This window comes from Leuresthes tenuis, unplaced genomic scaffold (assembly GCF_036924035.1).
Source record: "Leuresthes tenuis unplaced genomic scaffold, fLeuTen1.0.hap1 SCAF_14, whole genome shotgun sequence".
NCBI classification, from domain to species: Eukaryota; Metazoa; Chordata; class Actinopteri; order Atheriniformes; family Atherinopsidae; genus Leuresthes; species Leuresthes tenuis.
The window spans coordinates 8,228,026-8,233,579 of record NW_027325368.1 but is presented as its reverse complement, the minus strand read 5'-3'; positions in this window follow the sequence as shown (position 1 = coordinate 8,233,579).

The window sequence follows — 5,554 nt, the reverse complement described above, 5'->3', positions numbered from 1 at the left end:
CAACACAGATGAAAAGACTCCCTTCCTCACCCCCTCCTCTACCACCTCCTCTGTCCTCTCTGGCTCTGTTTTCCCGCTCCAAGTCTGGATTGATTTAACTGTTTCAGGAGTCTCCACATCAGCAGATGTCAGCCATATTTAAACTGAACTTGGAGCCAGGCCTTTAAGCTCGGGCTCTGGGCTACCTCACATGTTTGATTCACTGTTTGGCAGCAGATTTTTTTTCTACTGGAGGGTAACAACTGTGTTGGATTCGTGTCCAAAACCTGTTTCCAGAAAATTTTGAAGATTTTCTGAAATGCAATGAAAACTCAAATATGTCATTTGTTTTAATCCCAAGCTAATAGACACAAGTACAAATGAAAGAGACTACATGTATTTACAAAATCTAAACATATCTAGAATTCGATGCCAGCAAGACATTAAAAGAAAGTTGGGAGAAGAAGAAGAAGAAGTCCACATTTTGGGTATTTTTGGGAAAACAATCCATTCAAAGAATAGAAGTAGAAGTTGTAAGTAAGATCTTCCAAAGTCAGTGTGTGTTATGACTGATGACCCATCCAGGGTGTACACCGCCTCTCACCCAGTGGCAGATATGATAGGCTCCAGCCCCCCCACGACCCTAAATTGATCATAGCAGGTACAGAAAATGGATGGATGGTGTGTGTGATGGTATAAGTGTCCATGGCATGAGTGTGTTGCATATTTGTGAAGGTGCCATTGATGCAAATGTATATATTGGAAACTTGTAGAAACATATGTTACCATCAAATTGAAGTCTTTTCCTGTCACATCCGTGGTTATCTGAGCAGGACAATGCCAGGCCTTAATCTGTGTGGCTTACGGCAGCGTGGCTTCATACGTACAGAGAGACTGACATCTGTGTCCTGTTGATAACATGGAGCATATTTTAGGGGAGAGTAAGAGAACAACTACCAAAGACTTTTTAGTTGCTCAAATCTTATTTTCTGCAAGAATTAACTCTGAAAAACGGCAACGATTTTCAGTTTAGTGTTATTAAGAGGAAGAACGATGTAAACCATTGACAAACACGCTTCTATCCAAACTCTTTTAGTGTGTTGCAGACATCAAATTCTGGATTTTATATATTCTAAATGAAATAAAGTTGGTCGGTGAACACAATGAAAATCATTTCTTTCGACGTGTTGATAAATAGTTCAGTCAAGTTAGCAAATTAGATGAATTGGATATTAAAAAACTTCCTATGTTTTCTGGAAATGATGGTTGTGTTTGACCAGTCATCGCAGACTTGCATCATTTAGACCAATCACAGTACAGTTACTTCTTCTCTCCGCTGCGGACACAGAAATAGCAGGTGTTACAGAAAATGTTTTTTCATTCTGAAAACACCTCAGGATTAAAATGGCTGCAGATTGCAGCTAAATTAGAGCATTACTTACACAGATTTAGTGTTTTTGAAATATACAGAAACTGCTCCTACACTCAGAATACAAAATGTACAGCAAGAGACACACTTCAGCTCACATTACATAAGTTATCATAACATTTCTCCGCATGACAGATCTGCAGATAATAAATATAGTTTAAATAAAATCAGACGGATAACTCCTCTGTCCAGATATGCAGAAACAAACAATCAAGAGAGAAACATTTAATGTCTCATAACTCAGTGTGAGTTTTATGCTCATGTGCGCCACTCCCTTCTCATTCCTCTTTTTACAGCACCCTCCAGATATGACACAAATGTCTGAAGGGAGACATGAAGACAGAGGTAAACAGAAAACAGCACAGTCACCCAGTTCATCAGAACACCAACTTAATAAGAAACAGAGAGACTTTGAAACATCCCCGTTCACATTCATCTGCACTGACATGTTTAGCGACACTAATGATGGAGGCTTAATGCAAAAAACGTGTTTCAAGGATTCATACTCATTTAAAGAGAGGACAAGTTTTAGCATGCGCAGGCAAAATCATAACCGCCTCATCTGAGTTTTCAATGACACTATGTGATCATTTCTTGTAGGAAATAAGATTGTTGATCACCCCGGACTCAGGTTTTAGGGATTTTACTGTCCCACTGAGCCTTTTGACAATCAAAGCAGTCTTATTTCCACCTCATGAAGATTGCATTTCTGCAGAAACACAAAGAGAGTGCAGTGATGCTTTGATTAGCCACACAGGACAACACAAGGGTCAACACACCAGAACAAGCCACCCCAGTTTCACCTCCCTGCCTCCAGCCTCTGCTCTATACAGCCCTCTTATTAATACCCTTCCGGGCTTCCTCTAAATCCCATCTCTCTGTTTGTCCGGATCTTGCTCAACGGCTTTTCCGGTTACTGAGAAAAGAAGGAATTGAGAGACAGAAAGAAGGTCTGGAATCACTCTCCCAGAGCGAGGATCCAGGATTAGAGGAAAAGGAGCAAATACCATGGGGTGTTCTGAGGGAGACAGCAGTGAGGACTAAGACTCCAAACAATGGAAATTAATTAGAACTCCCTCAGTGAAGCGTTGCTCTTCTGATTAAGGATTGGAGGATTACTGAGTAAGCTCATGAAATACTATTTTCAGTGGGGCCTCCTTCACCAAGAATTATCTCTATATATGAAAGTATGGATGTAAAATATACGCTGCAAAAAATATTTCAGCCTCCTTAAACACAAGCTATGCTTAATACATTTTTATACCTTTAAATATATAAAACGTCTTTACAAAAGATATTTTTATAAAGTTAAACAAAACAGATTATAATTCAGTCAAATGTTAGAAACTTATATGATCAACCAATATTTTAAATGTTTATCCGCTCCAGGGTTGAGTTACTTCTTTAATTCAGTTCAGTTTTATTTACATAGAGCCAAATCACAACAAATGTCATCTCAAGGCACTTCAAAGTTTTTGTCCAATTCAAGCCAATCAGAATTGAATTCATTGTGATACAATACAATCATAATCCAATCAATTAAATGCCAAACTATTCCAATTCACACAGACCAGGGAAAAGAAATTAGCCCAACTAAGGAAACCAAAAGATAGCATTAAAACTTCTTGAGCCTGTCTCCCGTCCTGAGCGTGCACAAGGCAATAGTGGAAAGAAAAAACTCCCTATTAACAGGAAGAAACCTCTGACAGAACCAGACTCAGGGAGGGCAGCCATCCACCTCGACTAGCTGGGAGTTGAGAGGACAGGAAAGAGATGACATCAGGCCAGGGATACCTGCTGAGAAAATGAAACGCGAGTTAATGACAACAGTAATGTCAGTGAGTGAGGAAAGGTGCATCATGGGAGGTGTTTGAGGCTCACATGAGCCATCCCTAACTATAACCTTTATCAAAAAGAAAAGTTTGAAGCCTAATCTTAAAGATAGAGGCTGCAAACGCTTAGGTTGTCGTCTGCTGACTCCTATGCAAGAGACTCGAGTTCGTGAGCCATAACACAACATTTTCCACAGTCATTTCACTCTTCTACTTTGCTCTTACTCGCACATGGTTACAATTAGGCGTTACAAAGTAAGTGGCAAAGATTTGACAATTATACACAGTCAGGAGGTACATATTTCACTGTCCATGGTTCAGGATTACCTTCACGTAACACGGATGCTACATTCCACAAATCAACAGACCATCTCACAAATCTAACCATGGATTGTGACACTTTGTTTTAGAGTGTACAAACATCCAATTAAATGTTTCCTGGTTACATTGGGCCATAATTATCTCATTCCATTCCCAACCAATCTGCAAACAACAAAGAACGTGGCAACGGAAATAAAATACAATACTTAGAAAGTCATGGAATGTTTAAAAAAAACACAAATGCAAATATGCACAATATTTTGTTGCCTTGTGCATTTGGCTTACCCTAAATGCTTTTGACATCATTCAAACCCAAATAAATCTGTGATGTTATTTCATATAAAGTTTCATTTGAGTTGCTAGTCACTGTTGCCATGTCTCCTTTGAGCTTTTTTTTTTTTTGCCAGTTAGCACACTTATTTCATTAACTACATTCCATTCTGCAACACAGCGATCCAGCTCAGAGTTAATATATTAAGGGATATTTCAAAATCAGTCTAGCATGCTACAATTTTAGGTGACATTTGCCATTTGTTTTAGGTGACATTTGTTTTAAGTTTGTTAGTGCAGCTAACATTTAAATTCATTAAATGTTCTGCCATCCCTAGTTTGTACTAGCTGATGTAACAGCCTGTTTATGAGTTCTAAAAATCATCAAAACAACAGGAGTTATATGCCTGCAAGGGCATCTCACTTAGTTTTTCTTTAGTGGACCCGTGTAGCAGCCAATTCAACTCAAAACTAATTAAAGTGATAAGTTTTGAGGCTGTTAATCAGAAATATTTGTTTGAAATAATGTAAAAACATAAATTAAAGACAATTTTATCAAATTTATGCATGTAATTTCAGTGTGACTTTAAGAAACTAAACAATTCAAAGATTCACTCTGAACAAGCACTGAAATATACTGGGGAAAAAAATGTGTTTTCTACATACCAAAAGAGTTTAACAAAGAGACAGCTGTCTCAGTCTCAGTGGTTAAGGGTGAATGAAGAGGAGATGGAAGGTTGCTTGAGGGTCAAAAAATCAGAGAGACAAAAGCAAAGATCCTTGAGTTGAAAGGAGAGCTGGAAACCCAAGGCCAAGGTCTCTGTCAAACACAAACACACTTACACAGGAAAGACACTGAGAAGCTCTGCTGTTGTTTCCCCCTTCAGGCAGACAGGCTAAGATGAGAAGGTGTATAATTTAAGAGCCACAGTCAAGAAAAATGTGCAGCATCAATCATGCTCAAACAAGGAGGATGCTGGGAACAAATGACAGGATGGAAACTCAACAGCAAATAGTTTCTGTGGTCCTGTGATTGTTTTACCCCTATTTAATCCTTGTGATTACATCAGCTAAAACCACTTTAACACTCCAACATCAGTGACACTAGGGACTTGTTTTGCCAAGAAAGTGAGATAAGATACCTTCTTTTTGACCACATTTGTACTTCTGTTGACCTGGATCTTTATCAGAGTAATTATGACTCTAACTGAAAACCCCCAGAGAGGTACCTCTCATAGGAGTTCATGTTTAGTAGGTACAGTAATCTGGAGACTTCAGGAATAAAAAAAAGCCTAAAAATAACCTAAAAGCTTTACACTGTGGGACTATAATTTAACCTGCCATAACCTGCCAAAAAAAAATGGTTTTATAGAAACTCAGTGGGGAGAAAAGTCTCTATTAGGATGCTATGTCAACATCAGTTTGAAATATATTGCGCTTTTCAACCAAACAAATGATAAATGATGATCTTGTTGGTGTCAGCTCATTCAAAAAATATCATATTTGGAGCTTTAACTAAAACATGTCCAAAAGATTAAACTGTAATTGAAGACACTTTGTTCATAGTCGATTTTTTTTGCAGCGTGCGCGTCAGATGGGAAACTTCAGCACACTTTCCACGCCCATAACATATCCACTTGGGCGGGGAGGAGGGGGGGGTGACTCCAAGTCTCCGGACACACTTTCAAACACTCCTCCGTGGCGCAGCACGCAGGACGCACGA